Source organism: Acomys russatus, chromosome 13, assembly GCF_903995435.1.
Source record: "Acomys russatus chromosome 13, mAcoRus1.1, whole genome shotgun sequence".
Lineage (NCBI taxonomy): Eukaryota > Metazoa > Chordata > Mammalia > Rodentia > Muridae > Acomys > Acomys russatus.
In genome coordinates this window covers 45,342,616-45,361,692 of record NC_067149.1, presented here as the reverse complement: position 1 = coordinate 45,361,692, position 19,077 = coordinate 45,342,616, and the positions used below count along the sequence as shown (strand labels likewise).

The 19,077-nt window shown below is 44.3% G+C and overlaps 1 pseudogene; it reads right to left on the bottom strand.

The window, feature by feature from the left end:
* Nucleotides 1-5,700: 5,700 nt before the first annotated feature.
* On the bottom strand, nucleotides 5,701-13,354 carry LOC127197665 (mRNA-capping enzyme-like; annotated as a pseudogene).
* Nucleotides 13,355-19,077: the final 5,723 nt, after the last annotated feature.

Below are 19,077 nucleotides of genomic sequence, written 5' to 3'. Positions count from 1 at the left end.
CCTTCTAGCACGCCTGCCCCACTGGGTGGGTTCTCCTAGTCTCCGGTTAGGTCCCCATTCTCTTTAAACATTGGGTAGCACCTCTGTTGGTCTGTTCATGAGAAGCCACCACGAGCTCTGTGTTGACATGTGCAGAGTCTGCCATTCACCACTTGTATGAGAAATTGTACCTGAACTGTTTGGTTTTACTGCTTGATAAAAACCTACACACACACACACACACACACACACACACACACACACACACACACACACACAAGTTTCTCAACATGAAGCACACAAACAAACAACATCAGTTGAAAAACCTGGCCAGCATGACCTGTCCTTGTTTGGAATGAAAGCTCAGCAAGAACCTGAATAGTTGCATCCAAGCCCACCAGGGCTGGAGCAGAGAAGGGAGCCTCAAATCAGCCCTCGGCTCAGCATGTGACATCCTCAATATAGATTTTTAGGTTTAAAAAAAAATGTAGCCTTTTCTTAAGGTAATGTTTTGTTTCAGTCGTGGTTAAATGGCTCTTAGATTTAGCACAATGGAGATTCTCATTATTAACCCTTGCTATGCCCAAGGCAGCTTGAAAGAAGTGGCCCCACGAGACGTATTTTCCCTGTTGAGCTCTCTGCACCCTTCTCACACATTCCGCACTGAGTGTCTACTACCTGACCAGGATAGGATGAAGAAAGGGACATGTGGAGTGAAATGGCCTTCAGGCCCAGAATTGGTGGCAGTGAGGCCTCAAGCCACAAATGCTGCCCTCCCCCCAGCACACCATCCTCCAGTACACCCCACCACCAAAGAGTGCGCCCATCCTCTGCATCGCACACACACACAGGTGGGTCTGTCTCACTTTAATTGGTACCCTGTTAACTCACACCCAGAGGGAAGAACAGTTCAGCTGCTTGTATTAGAAGTTGCCCTGATAACGACTGAGGTGAGAGAGCAAGGTTTTGGCTCTTATAGAGCTCATGTGAAAGGCACATGGATCAACTCTTCCTGTTTGTCGTTGATGCTGCTAGGGCATGTGTTTTGGTTTCTTCCGTTCTGAGAATCACTCATGTATGGATCTTGTCTTCGTGTGCTGACGGTTTGTAGCCACAGCCGCTCCACGCTCCTCTAGGGTTTTAGGGGGGTGGCTCTTCGAAGTCTCGGCAGCTCTCTGGCTGTCTCTGGGCTGTCACTTTCCAGGAAAAGGTCACATTACCAAAACACTGCCTGGTCTCCAGACTTGAAGCACTGTGATAGAACTTTTAAATAGTCATAGTAAAATACTCTTATTTTATGGGCATTTCACAAACAATAAAATTGAGGCATTTTATGTGGGTGAGAATGCTCCGATAAGTATACCAGATAGAGCCTTACGGAGTCCATGTGGTATTTGTGTGCACACACAGCCAGACGAGACAGAAAGATGAAAAATGCTTATTTAGGCATATACTATGGCTTTAGTTTAGGCCATTTTTTTTTTTCAAATACACTGTGATACGTTTTTTAAAATAAGTCTCTCGTCATGGGACCCTTTTGTTTTTCAGATGTGCTTAATGATAGTTTTATTAAATGAAAAATAAGGATAAATTCAGATTATTCAACATGCCTACATAGTGACTTGCTACAGAAACTAAGCTCTCAAGGGCTGAGAGCTCCAAGTCTTAAGTAGCTGGCTCATCTGTGGGGAATTAACAATAACCACTTGTCTGTCTGTTCCTGAGATATAAAAGTACCCATACTTGTTAGCGCTATCAGACAGATTTTTCATCTACGTATATGCAGAAATTACTACGTATAAATATTACTGAGTGTGAAGTAGCAATCTGTCAGACATTAAAGTTTGTAAGATCCATTTAAGGCGATTAAAACATACCGTGTTGATTTGTTTTTGTAATCAAGGTGACTAAGGAAATCGTTTTCAGTTGTGTAAATAAATGATGAATCATAAAATGTGTCAATTTTTTCTCTCTTCAACTTCCTGGTTGAAAAAATCAGGATGCTGACTTTGAAACGTTTCTGCATATTGTAAAAATGTAACAGAAAATCTTCTGTAGTAATCATAGGAGAGCAGTAAGAGAAGGGCAGGTGGCTCTCGGTGGATGTTACTGATGTGTCTGGTACAGTAGTCAACCCTGTGTTTGGGGGACTGACTGACTTCCTCCCTGCAGCAGGTGACCTTCCTTAGAACAAAGCAGTGGCTAGGGTTGATAAGTTAATTCTCTGGAATTCTTAGCTATTAATTGCCTGAAACCTCAGTAACCTCTTGGTTATTAACATTTTAAATCTGCATAGTCATGAACAGACGTCACGGAAGGTGGAGAAAACTGTTCTTAGCCCCTTGCAAAGCTTCACAGAGCTGCTACTTCTGTTTTTTAGCTTTGGTATTTGGGATCCCACGAGGTCCCCGAGGCCAGTCTGCTCCTCCATCCAGGGGCAGTGGCGAACCCTAGTTAGCACCAGTCTGGTTTGTGACCACGTGTGCTGAGTCATTTCCAGTGTGCACGTGTGTGTACTCACAGACATGTTATCACCCAGCGACTGCCTCACCCTTCCAGGCCAGACTCCAGGCCAGGCCAGCTTGCCAACCCTCTCTTTCTCCTGCTGCAGTCTGGACCATAACAGCTGGAAAGAAGGAAATAGAATGCTGAAGCTTCAGAAGGGCATGGACTCTTGAGGGTCGTGTGTCTCTGTGTGTCTGTTTTTTTCCCCTTTAAAAAAAAAATATCAGCTCCCATGAATTCCTCTCTTGTTCCGCCATGTGGCCAGCTTATTTGGGGTAGAGAACTAGCTAAATATATCCTAGATAACTCTTACATATGTCAAAGAACTGGAGGGAAGCACACCACTGTATAAAGAAAGCATCGCCCTCCCCCAGGCAGGCAGAACGGGGGCCCATCACCTCTCCTCTTCAAGCGTGTTCACATAGCATACTCAGCTTCCCTTGGACTGGAGGGAAAGGCTTAGGGCCTCTCTACTTCTCTGGCTATGAACAACGTACAGGGAGAAAGCCCATGAGGAGCAGGCTCCTGGGCCCCACTCTTCAGTGTGCAGGTTGGCCACCCTGGCCTCTGTTCCCAGCATGCGCGGGAAGTCCCTCTTACTGCCTCACCTTCCCTGAGCTTCAAAGAAATCCCCATTTCACTGGGGAGCTACAATCCACAGGATAGAATATCTTGGGTAAGGTCATAAGAAACCCTATTTTGTGTGTAGAGAATGGTTAATTGTGCACATGGCCGTGCCCTGTAGCAAGGCCAGTAGCCCGCTTGAGATAAGCTTCAATTCCAGTATTACGGAAACAAATGCAGTGAACATTTAAGAAAAATTACAGTTTACCTTGGTGACCATGGCATCATATGTGGTGGCAAGGGACGAGATGATTTTGCAGCTGTGGGGACATGTCAAATTACAAGTCCTGTCCAATGAGACCCCTCAGCTGAAGCCTAGGCGTGGGAGACTTGACCAGGGACACATCCTTGCTGTAGTGGCATTGCAAGGAACGGAGTCAGGCAGTAAGGAGGGAGCCCACAGCCTGAGGCCACTCTAGCTACTATGACCTCACCAGCTCTGCCCTGTACCAGGATGCCCATGACAGATGACATAGCAATTCAAGTCTTAAAAAAGTGTTGGTAAGAATGGTAAGGGAGGAGGGAGTACATTCTACAGCTTGAATATAATAACCAGTTTTCAGTTAGGAAGCAGAAAAACAATATCTTTGATATTTCATAATGAAGCTATTTATCTTGAAAACTCTCAACTTCATTAATAAAAAATACTAAGGTCCCTTTAAGTGTCTGAGTGTTTTCGTCTTTGTCATAGAGGACTTAGGCCTGGAGAAACCATGTCTTTTTGGATGTTTTCATCTTGCCTCCATCCGATCCTTTCCTGGGTTTAGAAGGGTCTGGTCCCTGTTTACCACATTTAGGTAATCCATCAGAAACTTAGTCTGCTAGGAGCACATTTGAGTTTTCACTTGTGGTTGAATCAGTACAAGAATATACACAGTGTTGCATATACTTTCCCATATATGCTTATACATACATAAAATTCAGATTATGAAAACCTGTTTTAAATACATACACCTAAAACCTGTGTCTTTACCCAGATGAGACCTGGTAGGCTATGATCATGTAGTGGGGGAGGAGGTCCCCTTCTGTCGCAGGCCTCAGAGGGGGGTAGGGTGAAAGGGGAGCAAAATGGGAAGATACAAGTGAGGGTATAACAATTGAGATGTAATCTGAATAAGTCATTTTAATAAAAAAAAAAAAAAAAGAACAACAAAAAACCATGTCTCTAAAAATAAATACATTAAGCTGCTTGCTAGTAGCTTGTTCTGTGTTCCCCGCAAACTAATCAGAACAGTTTCTTACAATGGCAAGAGCCATTAGCTGCCATTTAACCCTCTGTGTATAGTAAACACTATAATGCAGCTCCATCAACCAGATACTGTCTCTCAACACAGGTGCATCTGTAGCAATGTTCACTACTGAGATACTGTCTCCCAACACGGGTGCAACTGTAGCAGTGTTCACCACCAAGATACTGTCTCCCAACAGAGGGACATCTGCGGCAGTGTTCACCACCGAGATACTGTCTCCCAGCACGGGTACATCTGTAGCAGTGTGGGCAACGTCTTTACTTCACCCACGTTTAGCCTCTGCAGTGCCTTTGCTGTACTCTGGGAGGACAGCATTTTCTAGAAACAACCCCTCCTTCAGTTGACATTACCTTCTAACCAGAGGAGTAAGCTGCCATTGCTTCTGATGCATTGTTGAGGGAAGTGACACAACACCGTTTGGGTTTGATAGTGCTCCCAGAGATCACAGTGAGTGGTGTGTGATGATCCCACGGAGGTAAAGCAGAAGATGTGTGAAAGAAGCAATGTTCCCAGGACAGCAGCACGTGAAGGACCTGGGCTTCTGTATGTAAGTGCTACAAGGTGACTCAGAACCACTGCAAGGATGGGATCAGCACACATCTGACACTGTGGTTCGAACAGGAAAAAATGGTAAAATACTCAAAGTAGTTTATAGGGCACAACTCACAAAAAAAGATGGAGCTTAATATGAATAAATTAATAAAAAATATTTTTTAAAAAAGATGGAGCTAAGTTACTGTTTTACTTTTTCATCCCACCTTCACAAAAACAAAAACAAAACAAAACAAAACAAAACAAAACCTTCCCTTCTCAAAATGATATATCCAGACCAAACAGTTTAATGTGCATAATATTGGCCTTATCATTGTTTGGAATATAGAAAATTCAGAAATACAGGAAATCCATGATAAGTGATAGTGAAAGGGTCTAACGCCACTGCCTACACTTTTAAGAGGAAAATAATAAAATCTAAAAAGCTCAGTGTGCTCACAGTTTCCAATTGCTAGTTGTGAATAAAATGTAAAGCTATCTGTTCATACACAAACAAAGCCTCTATTTCATTGACCTCAACCTGGTTCAAACCTTTGGATATTTCAGTCTGCGGACTCCATAAGGTAAGGCTGAATTTATCAGGTATAAATAAAATGTTTAGGTCCAGGATGTACTGTAGTTCTGAGAAGCCAAATGTACCAAATATATACAGCCTGGTTACCTGTCGTTCCTTAAAAACACATCTGCCAGTACCTAGCCACACTTGTCTCTTTAATTTTTCTGGCTGAGAAAATGAGGCAACAGCGTTCTCGCTCTCCTTTCCTCCTGAGCATGAGGTCAGAGGCAGAGACTAGGTTGGCCAGTGTAGTCTCTCGGGCAGTGGCTGTAGCATGAGCTCTGTGTCAGGGTCCAGGGGATGCTTTTGCGTCTGTCCATGGGCAGCTGCTGCACATCTGTCAATGAACTCAGACAGTGTCTCCTTGGTGACAGGATTTGAGATGCTAGTGCACACGGCCATGGCTGTGTTGTAGGCATTTGGGAAACCTTTGCCCATTCTTTATCTCATGAACACCTGGTTGTTCTCAAAATTGCATTCTATAATTCGGTTGTCCATACTGTTTTAGTTCTTTTGTCACCTTGATTTGTGCGAAGGGTCTTTCATAACATCCAACATAGAGAAGACCAGCATTCTGTGGAAGCAGCCCTTCTTCTCCCATTCTTGTTATCTTAAGTCGAAAGTGCATGGAGTTTGGACTGGGAGGTTTCCGTTTCAAAATGTTACCACATCGACCAGGTTTGTGTTTTCCAATAGGCTGAAACATAAGTCCATCTATTACATGGCCAATTTCTTTGGTAAAATTACCTTCCAGGAGCTTTCTTGAGATCTGTCAAAAAAAACTGCTTAGGTCTGACACTGAACGGTTCCTGTATTTTGTCAATTGGCCCAGTCTTCATTTATGTGTGTGTGTGTGTTGTCAACTTATAATTTTACATTCAGTATCCTGTAGATGATTATTAAAATTGTAATCTCCAACTGGTTGTGTGTTGTGGTTTTTTTTTGTTTTTGTTTTTGTTTTTTTTTTTTGGTTTTTGGTTCTTGGTTTTCTTTGAGACAGGGTTTCTCTGTATAGCCTTGGCTGTCCTGGACTTGCTTTGTAGACCAGGCTGGCCTCGAACTCATAGCGATCCGCCTGCCTCTGCCTCCCGAGTGCTGGGATTAAAGGTGTGTGCCACCAGGCCCGGCCTTGTGTGTTAAATTTAATTATGTCATTTATCAAAATATTTTGGAATGGCCTGTCCATTTACTTTATCAATGATCATTTCCCCGGTGCATGCGGAGATCTTTATGAAACAGAAATTCCAGATTTGAAACACTGAGTTATCTGTCAATCGTAAAAACTTCATTCGTGCCATCAGTCAACATCATGTAATGAGCACCGTCCGCTTTCCAGCTTACTCTGTATGGCTTCTGTTGTAAAAAGTCTAATATTTCTCTTGCCTGCAGAAACAGGCTGCACTCCAGGGAACCCAGACCCTTCCCAGCCACAGAACTGATGACATTTCTACTGTACCGCTCCTGACTTTAATAGTTATGCCTTCCAAGAAAACAGCACCCAGTTTTAATCATTCTTTTCTCTTTTACCAAAGGAGCCCCTTGACCCTGGTTCTGAGTCCTTTTTTTTTTCTTCCATATTCATCCTCATCTTCTTCATCATCATCATCCTCAAAACATCAATCTGGCAATACAAGTGATGGTGGTGCTTTCTTCTATATCATTATAGTGATGAAAAAGCTTCTTCAGGGCCTGGAGAGATGGCTCAGAGGTTAAGAGCGCTGACTGCTCTTCCAGAGGTCCTGAATTTGATTCCCAGCAACCACATGGTAGCTCACAACCATCTATAATATGACCTGATGCCCTCTTTTGGCCTGCAGGTACACATGCAGACAGACCATTGTATACATAATAATAAATAAATCATTGGAAAAAAAAGTTTCTTCAAATAATCACCCTCATAGATTCCTACTATACTATTCCTACTGCAGTTTTTGTTGTTTGTTTGTTTGTTTGTTTGTTTAGCTTCAACATAACCCCTTTTGGCAGAGTCCTCCTTCTTTGAAACAGTCCTTTTTCTGGGAAATAGAAGTATAAAAGCCACTTAATGTGCTGGCCATTGTGGTGGCACTCTAAGTACAAAGTCATGAACATCTAAAGCCATGTGCACACTCCAAAACCATATTTCCTGTCTCTTCTCTGTGTTTGTTTCCTGGGCTAGCTAGTTGACAGGTTGTTTGTGTATAACCATTGGGATGCCAGTTATAACGGGGCTTTCTTGGACCTTCAGATCCCAATAATGACACAGAGACTTTTTGTTCATTATGAAAGCTTGGCCTTAGCTTAGGCTTGTTCCCAGCTAGGTCTTATAAATTTAATTAACCCTTTATATTAATCTGTGTTCTGCCACATGGCCTGTTACCTCTCAATCTTAGTCCTGGCGCTTTCTCTTCCCCTGTGACTGTCTGCCTCAGGTTACTTCCCAGAGTTCCGACCTCTGACGATGTGTCCTGCCTTTCTCTCCTGCCTCAGCCACTGGCCAGTCATCTATTAAACCAATCAGAAGGTGTTGGAGGGAGTGTTTACAAAGTATGATGCAGATAAAAAGTAACAATACCAAAGTCTGGCCTGTAATCAGATCTCTGCTGGTACAGAATTCAGCATTTGAATAATACAGAGACAAGTTTTACACAGTGCACAAAAAGACCACTTCAACATATGTGCTATGAGCCACGTGGACTGACGTTGTCTCTGGTGGAGAACTACATTCTAAAGGGGAGCTTAAATTGCTATGACATAGCCTACTTGGTAACCTCTGACTTGAGTGGCTTTTTTTCCCCCAGAGACAGAGTCTTTCTGTGTAGCCCTGGCTGTCCTGGACTTGCTGTGTAGACCAGGCTGGCCTCAAACTCACAGCGATCCACCTGCCTCTGCCTCCCGAGTGCTGGGATTAAAGGCGTGCGCCACCAAGCCCGGCTTGACTTGAGTGTTAGTATATGGTTCATCCACCAATAAGCAGTAAGTCAGATCTCTCATGTGGCGGATCTGATACCCTGGAGTGAGGTCAGAGAGTAGGCTAAGTGAAGTAGGGTGTTACCGGGTTCCTTTCCTTGAGGGCCATCGGAGAGGCAGGACTCCATGCTGCCATGATGAAAGGCAACATAAGCAGGAGAGAACAACAGAATCTCATGAGAAATTAGCTGACCCGAGAGTGGGAAGGCGGGAGAAGAGGGTAATGAGAAAGGGCAGCTGTAGGCAAAGCTTGATGAGGTACACAGATGTTTCCCTTTTCTCTGCAGGCCCGCGAACTTCCCGTCGGTGCTCTCCCTACAGCATCCCCTCATTTCCCTCCGCACACCCTCTCCTTTCCAGTTCCCTCTCTGCTTCTTCTTCTTCCACTGTCTATTCTATTTCCCCATGTGAGCGAGAGTCAAAGATGGCCTCCCTTGGGACCTCCTTGTTACTTAGCTTCTTTGGGTCCAAGATTTGCACCCCAACCTGAGACCCACCCTATGAGAGAGGGGGGGACCCCTGACACTATCAATGATACTCCGCTATGTTGCTAGACAGAAGCCCAACTTAACCACTCTCTGAGAGGCCCCACCCAGCAACTGATGGAATCAGATGCTGAGACTCACAGTCAAGCATTAGGCGGAGCTTAGGAGTCCTGTGGAAGACTGGGAGGGAAGGACAGAAGGACCTGGAAGGGCAAGAACACTGTAAGAAGACCAACAGAGTCAACTAACTTAGACCCGTAGGGGTTCACAGAGACAGAGGCACCAACCAAAGAGCACGCATGGACCGTACCTAGGCCCCTACACATATATACCCGATGGGCAGTTTGATCTTTGTGTGGGTCCCCTAGTGAGTTGAGAGGGTGCTGTCTATGACATGGACTGTGCTGCCTGCTTTCAATCACTTCGCCCTCGTCAGGCTGCCGGGCCTGGCCTCAGTGGATGAGAAGGAGCTCAGTCCTGATGCAACTTGATGTGCTGGGGTGGGTTGGGGGAGGGGCTCCCTTTCCAAGGACAAGGGGGTGAATAGGAGGAAGAGGGTGGGAGGGAGGAACTGGGAGGAGAGGAGGGAGGGGGGCTAAGGTCGGGATGTAAAATGAATATATAAATTAAAAAAAAAAACTTTCCCACCATCTTGGTTTCTGCAGCAGCAGAATGGAGTGCTGGCTATGAGAAGCCCCTAGGAAATGCATTAAGGTTCTCTAGAGAAATAGAACAAATACAATGAAACTATATTACAACAGGGGAGATATTAGCTCAGCTTACATGATACGGGTTGTGTAGTCCAACGATGGCTGTCTTCGCACAGAGAGGCTGAGCCCCCAGCAGCCGTTCATTCCATGAGGCTGGATCTGTCAGTGAAGGCCTGGAGAATGTTTGGGACTGCTGTAGGGTCTTTATTTGATTTAGAAAACCTGAAGAACCCGGTTCCAAAGCCAGGCGTGGTGGCGCACACCTTTAATCCCAGCACTCAGGGAGGCAGAGGCAGGAGGATTGCTTGAGTTTGAGGCCAGCCTGGTCTATAAAACAAGTGCAGGACAGCCAAGACTACAGAGAGAAACCCTGTCTCGAAAACAAAACATAAACAAAAAAGAACCTGGGTCCAATGTCAGCAGAAGACAGCAACAGGATCAGTGCTCTCACCAGTAAGGAGCGAAGGCAGACAGGTAGGTGCAGTACTGATTTCCCCTTAGACCTCTTTACACTGGTGCCATCTAGCCCACAGCTTCATCCATGAGCAGCATATCTCTTAGTTGACCCCTGATCAAATCAAGTTGATTAATCATCCTAGGCTGTAAGCGCAGGTTTGAACATTTGTCTAGTTCTGCCTTGGAGGCACATTGCAGAAGCGTGGGTAATAGTTTAGTAGAACCATTAGAGCTTTTAATTAGTTCTGCTCCTGTCATTTCCTTTCCTTAACTAGTATCTGCACAACATGTGATGCAGAAAGCAAAGGTCCTTGCAGAGTAATTTTCAACCTGCCGTGTGTGGAGAAGTCCTCTGGAACCTCCCAAACAGCTGAGGCTCTACTTGGTATTAATTATCCCTGGTCCACTTGATTCTCTTTGTTAAAGATTTCAAGCTTGGGGCTAGAGTGATGGCTCAGAGGTTAAAAGCACTGTCTGTTCTTCCAAAGGTCCTCAGTTCAATTCTGAGCAACCACATGGTGGCTCACAACCATCTATAATGAGATCTGGTGCCCTCTTCTGGCCTGCAGGCATACATACAGGCAGAATACTGTATACATTATAAATAAACAAATCCTTAATAAAACAAACAAACAAACAAACAAACAAACAAAAGCGATTTCAAGACTGGAGGCTGGAGAGATGGCTCAATGGTTAAGAGCACTTGCAACTCTTGCTGAGGATCCTAGCTCAGTCCTCAGCACCCACATGGTAGCTTACAACCACCTGTAACTCTAACCCAGGGGACCTGGTGGCCTCTTCTGGCCTGTGTAGACACAAACCAAGCATAGCGTGCGCAGACATACATGCCAACAAAACACTCAAACTCAGAAAAAAAAATTTTAAAGGGAGTTAAAGGTAGGTAAGTTTCAGGGCTGATATCACAGAGCAGAAATGTTAAAGTAACTTTTATTCACCTAAAGTAATTGCCTCTATCTGTTTAACTGAGGCCTAGTCCTGGAAGCTTCTAACCACCATACAATCCAATCTAAGCCCACAATGTTTTCTGCCTCTGAGACTTACTTCTGAATAAGCTTATCCTTTCTAGCTATTCCTGAACTCTGGCTGGCTGTTCTGACTCAAACTCTTCTCCAAGCTGACTGATTCAAACTGTTTTCTCTCTGCTTCTGACTGAATTGCTGTGCTTGGCCTCAAACTAACTCTAGCAGTTTGTGCTAATCTTCTGGCTCCTTCTCATTCTCTGTCTTCAACTGCCTCTGCTGACCTGTCCTGACTCACACACAAATGAACTCCAACCTCACTGCTCCCTTCTACAAACTAAATTTACCTCCATTGTTTGGGATTAAAGGTGCATACTAAGAGTGTGCCTGTATTCCAGAGGTGTGTGCTAAAGTCCTGTCTGTATTCCAGCCAAAGTAGCTGTGTTATTGAATTAAAATTCCTCTATTTAGAAAAGAACATTTTTTTCAGTCAAGTTTAACTCCGCAGAGGAAGTTATTTGAAAGGACCGTCTTTTAAAATCTCCCAAATGTAGCTAGCAATGTATTTTCTTATCTAGTCTTAAAAGCTCAGTGGTGGTTTCAATGAGATGGCATCCATAAGCTCATATGTTAGAGTGCTTGGGTCTCCACTTAGTGGAACTGTTTGGGCAGAATTAGGAGGTGTGGCCTTGTTGGAATGGGTGTAACCTTGTTGAAGGAGATGTGGCTTTGTTGGAGGAGATGTGTCAAATATATGGCCTCTTATTCTTTAATTATTACTGTTACATACATATGTATATATAAGCAAATAAATATATAAATTCGACCGCTGAGTCCATTTAGTGTTGCTTGCATATTTTCAGGACTGACCATGTGGGCTTGATAACCACTTAGGATGTACATTCTCTGGGCAAACTCAATCTCCCTCTCTCAGCAGCTTGAGGCCCTGTGTGATTTCACCCATCCACACTGGTATTTCAGCTGGTGTTGTCATCATCCAGGTCTTGTTTAAGTAGCCATATTGTTGAGATTTCATGGGTGTGGCCTCCCTGACATATCTGGAAGACTCAGTCCTCCAGCGGACACCCTGGTCCTTAGGATCTTGCAATCTTTCCACTCCCTCTTCTGCAACTTTCCCTGAGCTTTGGGAGGAGGGGCTACGTAATAGATGTACCCCCTCACAGTCAGCTCCCTGCATTTTGACTAGTTGTAGCTTTCTGCAATGGTCTCCATCTGTTGCAAAAACAGCTTCCTTGGTGAAGGATGAGAGATTCATGCATCTGTGAGCAGAAGGGTAAGTAATTAGAATGAAGTTAGGAATTACACTGGCTTAGGAACGTGATAGTTGTAGGCTCTCCTATTTGATCTATGACCTCACTAGCTACCAGTGGTTGGCTAGGTTGTCAGTACCAGACTTGATTTCCCTCCTTTTCCACAGGTCTTAAGTTCTCTTAAATAGCAGTTGGTTACTGTGCAGATGTAAGTACCACTATTGCACCTTTAGGGGCACTTTGCTACATTGACCATGATTGTGGTTCATGGGTATCACAGCTAGATAAGACTACTGAATGCTTTCCTCCCTTGGCAGCTTAGGTAGCACCTTCTGGTATTATGAAAACCAGTCAGGAGGCCTTTGAGACAGATCTGCTTCAATTCTTCCTCCAAGTCCTGTGTCTTAAATGTGTGGTGTCTTTAGATATAGAAACTTGCCTTCAGTCTCAGAGAGACAGCCAAGGGGGACAAAAACAGCCTATATTGTTTGGAGATTCTCTTGGAATCCTCTGACCAACAGCTCAAAAGGAGGATTCTCATGCCTTGTCCTGAAACTGGCCTCTCTCTGTGGGTTGAATGGTAATGGCCCCTGTAGGCCCATAAGGAGTGCCTCTATGAGGAGGTGTGGCCTTGTTAGAGGAAGTGTGTCACCGGGGGGGGGGGGGGGGGGGGGCTTTGAGGTTTCAAATGCTCAAGCCAGGCCCAGTGTGACTGTCCCTTCTTGCTGCCTGCTGATCTATGTGTAGAAATCTCAGCTCCTTCTCCAGCACCATGTCTGCCTGCGGGCTGCCATGCTTCCTGCCGTGATGATAACGGGCTAAACCTCTGAACTGTAAGCCAGCCCCAGTGAAATGTTTTCCTTTGTAAGCGTTGCTGTTGTCATGACAATAAAACCCTAACTAAGAAAGTATCCCTCCTTCATTTCCCATCTCTTTCTTAACTTCATCCCAATCCTGCTATTCCCTTCTTTAGTGTCCCTCCTCTTCTCCTCCTCCCACAATCTCTTTTACTTTCCTAGTTTTTGCACTTACTCCATGTTGTATAATCACATCTGAGGATTTGGAGCTAAGAACTTCAGATGAGAGAGGACATGCAACATTTTTTTTTTCAGCAGAATAGTGTTCCAGTGTGTGTGTGTGTGTGTGTGTGTGTGTGTGTGTGTGTGTGTGTGTGACATTTTCATTATCCATTCATTCTTGTTATAAAGAAAGAAAATCCCAAGTGTTGTATTTTTACCAATAGACTCAAGAGCCAGATATTGGGGTGAAAGCCTACTACCTCCAAGAGGCAGATAAAGCACCCAGCTGACCTTCCTATGACCAACCAATGATGTCCCAGAAGGAAAATGATGTCCCTTTCTCCTTCTCCACACTGTCTTAAATACCCTCAATTCAATGTCCCTCCTTTCTGTTTACTTATGTTCACTCCCTTTCAAGGTCACTTGCTCCACCTCTTGACCTATGTTTGACTTTATTTAGCTCTTGGATTAAAGGTGTGTGCTAGGGCTGACCATACCACAAGAAACAGGTTTTTCAGTTTATAATCTCAGGGTTCACAATGTGATCCAATATCCTGCAACAATCCATCAGAAGGACATTTATGTTGTATATAGTAAATGCCCCTCTTTATTCAGCTGTATACAATTAAACAGTGAGTTTTATGACACATAAACAGGACAGGGAGCTGACATTGTGGCGCATGCCTTTAATTCCAACACTAGGAAGCAGAGGCAGGAGGATCTCTGTGAATTCAAGGCCAGCCTGGTCTATAAAGCAAGTCCAGGTCAGCCAGGACTATTACACAGAGAAACCCTGTCTCAAAAAAACAAAAACTCCTCCTCCTCCTAATAATAATAATAATAATAATAATAATAATAATAATAATAAATAAACATGATAGGGTTCTATTCAGCTGCAAATAAAGTTGAAATTATGACTTTATAGGAAATGAAATAAGCCAAACTTAGAGAAATACCATACATTTTTCTCTCATATGTGGACTCTAGATTTAAATTTCTATGTGTGTGTATCTGTGTGTGGTGGTTTGAATAAAAGTGGCCCCCTAGGCTTATAAAGAGTGGCATGGTTGGAGATGTGGCTTTGTTAGAGTAAGTGTGGCCTTGCTAGAGTGGGTGTGGCCTTGTTGGAGTATGTTGTTAATTTACCAGTGTGGCCTAGTAATGTTTATCATTAGGCCTATAATTATTATTACAACAGTAATTTCTAACCTGTTAGCAATCAATCAAGACACAGACACGTGTTATATTATAAAATAGCCTTAGCTAACCTGGGGCAGGGCAGATATTAATCTTCTAAACTACCTGTCCCAATCCCATGTTATCTGCTTCTAATAATTTCTATCAAGATACCTCCCATCCATAATCCCATATACTTGTTAATGCTCGTCATCTGGGCCAAATCCTCCATCCACACTGGCCATGTGCTTCTCCTCCTAACCCATGATCATCTTCTTCTTCTCTCTTCTCCTTTCCTCTGGTCTCCCTTCTTCCCAAGATTCTCTCTGTCTCCCCAAGCCTGGGGAACCTAGCCACACCTATCCCATTTTCCCTGTCCAGGTGTGATGGCCTTTTATTAATCAGGATCAAAATACATCAGACTAACAGGAGTAGGTGTGGCCTTGTTGGAGGGAGAGTGTTACTAGAGGTGGCATTTGAGGTTCTAGATGTTCAGGCCAGGCCCAGTATTTCAGTCTCTTCCTGCTGCCTGCTGACTCAGACGTAGAATTATCAGCCACCTTGCCAGCACCATGTCTGCCTGCAATCCACCATGCTTCTGTCCATGATGATAATGGTCTAAACCTCTGAATTATAAGCCAGCCCCAGTTAAATGTTTTTCTTATAAGAGTTGCTGGGCCTTTTATTTGTTTGTTTGCTTTTGGAGGCAGGGTTTCTCCGTGTAGCCATGGCTGTCTTGGACTTACTTTAAGACCAGGCTGGTCTTAAACTCATAGAGATCCACCTGCCTTTGTCTCCCAGAGTTCTGGGATTACAAGCGTGGGCCACTGCACCCTGCTGGTGGTGCATGACTTTAATCCCAGCATTCAGGAAGCAGAGGCAGATGGATCTCTGAGTTTGAGACCAGCTTGGTCTGCAAAGCAAGTTCCAGGACAGCCAGGACTACACAGAGAAACCTCGTATCATAAAAAGAAAGAGAGAGAGAGAGAGAGAGAGAGAGAGAGAGAGAGAGATTTGCTGTGGTCATAGCATCTTTTTTTACAGCAATAGAAACCTTAATTAAGATAGACAGTGGTACCAGGAGTGGGGTATTATGTTATAGGCTGGACCATGTGTTTGTTTGGAGGAATATGGAACACTTTGGCACTTCAAACTAGAAAAATGATTGGACATTTTAAGTAGGACTTAATGGGCTACCCTAGTAGGAACATGGAAGATGGTGCTTAGGGTAGTTTGAACTGTGGAGGCCTGCCTCAAGATGTTTCAGGGGAAAAGAATATTAGTATTTGGCCTAGAGATCATTCTTCTAATATTTTGGTCAAGAATGTGGCTACTTTTTTGTCCCTCTCCAAAAAGTCTGCCTGCCTGAGGCTAAATTGAAGAGTTTTGGACTAACTGTGTTTGCAGAGGAGATTTCAAAACAGCCTAGTGTTGACTGTATCCTATGGTTGTTGGTGGCCAGTCTAATGCAGACCTGTAATAAAAAAGAGCAAGCCGAGCAAGGCAAAAATAGAAAATGTACAGTTTGAGGAGAAAGGGGGGCACCAGAAAGTGTAAACAGATTTAAGAAAAGCCTGATAATAAATGAAATAAAAGGAGCAGTGACCTCAGAGCAAGGCCTCACCCAACTATGCTTCCAACTTGTGAAAAGTAATTAAAGAAAAATGAAAAAAGAATTAAAGAAAAGTTTATGGCCAGGGGTGGTGGTGCACACCTTTAATTCTAGCACTTGAAGAGCAGAGGTCATTGGATCTCTGAGTTCACAGCCAGCCTGGTCTACAGAGCAAGTTCCAGAACAGCCAAGCTTAAGCAGTGAAAGAAACCATGGAAAACAGAAAGTTGGTGAAGATGTATTCGATCACTGGATCTATGATCCTGTCCCAGCAAGCAGTAGAACTTGGCAGCTTCAGCCAGATGGTTCTGGCTTTTGAGTCAAGGATACAATAAAGGGGTTATGAAATCTCCCTCCCCACCTAAGGAAAGCCACCCAGGCCAGGAATATGTCAGAGGTGTCACTACATGGAAGCCCAGAGAAGCCATTGTGTGAAGCTGTGAAAGTGAAGTTGGGATTGCTTTGGGGATTCCAAGATGTTGGAAATGCCAGAGCCGTAGAATATCTGCCAAGGAGAGCTGCTAACATGGAGTGAAACCAGACCAAGAAAAAGAAATGTGTTGCAGTCAACAAAGCTGAAAGGACTTGGAGAACTGAAGAGAGCTTAGACATCAGACAGGGCGATGCGGAGTTTGGAGCTTGCCCAGCTGGTTTTCAGTCTTGCTTTGGTCCAGCGTTTCTTCACTGTGCTCCTTTTCCTCCCCCTTTGAAATGGTAATGTATATCCTGTGCTACTATACGTTGGGAACATGCGATCTACTTTTTAATTTTGATTTTATAGGGATTATAGTTAAGAGACTGCCATATGTCTCTGAAGAGATTTTGGACTTTTAAACAAGTTTGAGACTCCTATAGACTATGGGGACTTTTGAAGTTGGACTAATGCATTTGTGTTATAATATATTATAAGCCTATGGTTGCCAGGAAATGGAATGCGGGGATTTGAATGAGAATGATTCCCACAGGTCCATAAGGCCCTAAAGAGTGGCATTACTGGAGGTATGGCCTTGTTAGAGTAGATGTGGCCTTGTTGGAGGGAGAATGTTACCGGGGGTGGGCTTTGCGGTCTTAGATATTCAAGCCAGGCCCAGTGCTGCAGTCTCTCCCTGCTTTCTGCTGATCCAGATGTAGAACTCTCAGCTCCTCCTCCAGTACCATGTCTGCCTGCAGGCCGCTGTGTTTCCTGCCATGATGATAATGGGCTAAACCTCTGAACTGTAAGCCAGCCCCAATTAACTCTTTCCTCATAAGAGTTGCTGTGGTCATTGGGTCCCTTCATAGCCAGATAAACACTAAGGCTATGATATGTATCTGTATTGCGCGCATGCGTGTGTAGGTCAAGAGATTGGGAGGAATTTATCCTAAGGGAAGGAGCCAATCCTATCACGGTGTTGTGTAGCATTCCTTCTGGGGAGACCCGAACAAATGTCGACTCACTCCAGATAGGGAACTGACAACAGATCAAAGTAGTAAAGATACCACCAAAGTCCAACTTGGATAACCAATGAGTTTTATTGGAGTTGCTTACAGAGCAAAACTGACTCAACGCTAGCTGCATCACCAGAAGCCTACCCCCAACATGAGTGACAGCTTGTGAAAACTGGAGCTCACTGCACAACTTGAAGAGATGATCTCTTTTAGATCACTCAGGTGACGTCTTCCAGGCAGCTTAGATTCCGCAAGGATGTCTTTAACAGTCCTTATTGCTTATGCTTGCTTAGAGAGAAAGGTGGTGTGTCTGGCCAGTTTCAGGGACTTCCCTGAGTTTCGCTAGCTTCCCTGCAGGATGGAATGTTTCACCTTTAAAGCATCCTGTGTCTTAAGGAGCCTGGCTTCAAGATGGAAGGTTTTATCTCGAAAGAAACTGCTACCTAATACCCTATAGTGGCTTCTTTCTGTTGCTGTGGTAACACGCTGACCAAAATCTACTTTTAGAGGAAAGGGTTTGTTTGACTTTCACTTCCACATCGAAGACCATCACTAAGGGAAGTCAGAAAAGTGACTGAGACAGGAACCTGGACTCAGGAACTGAAACTGCGGGCACCGAGAAAGCTGCCTACTCGCTCGTTTTCCATGCTTTCTCAACTTACTTTCTATACACCACAAATCCATTTGTCCATGGGTGGTGCCACCCACAGTGGTCTGGGCATTGCCACATCAGTGAATACCTCCCCCACCCCCGCCGCCGCAGATTTGCCTACTAGCCACAGGCTGATCTGATGGATGCACATTTTCAGCTGAGCTTCTGTTTGTGTCAAGTGGATAAAAGAAAAACTGGCGCAGCCTAGACTACCTTCAGCATTTTCATTTTTCTCTCTGGAGACAAAAGAGCCCAACTATGAGTTTGGGAAAGATTCATAGGTTCAGATGAAAGCCCCTGAGGCATGCCCACTTCCCAAGGAGTGGGCCACATAGAGAGTAGGCATGTGGCTCGGCCTGAAGTGTGATCAGGAAGGAAGGAAGAGAGCAAACACAGGAGAGACAGAGACCCGGCATCTGTGGAGCTAGCAAGGAAGGGAAAAAGGAAAAATGCCTGAAGTGGATGGAAATGGATCTGTCTTGGATTGCATTGTGCTGTGTGAGGTGGGTGGTTTTGAATTTGGTTAATGGGGGCACTTATTTCTCTTTTTGAAGACTTTATCAGAATGCATCCACTCACAAGTTCAGTTAGACCCTGTCTTTGGTACTGAGATGCCAGAAACTGCAGAGGAGGTCTCCTTCTTTTCCTCATAGTCCTCATGCAATTTAAAGTGTCCATAGGAAAAATCTAAGCCCAAGCATTTCCACAGCTGGAATGAGGCTATAGGGCACATTCCAAAGGCTCTACCTCTGAACTTCCTTTTTGGTTGAGATAGGGTTTCAGCATGTATCCAGGCTGGCCTGGGACTTACTATGTAGTTCATCGAAATTAGCATTCTTCTGCCTCAGCATCCTGAGTGCTAGGACTATAGGC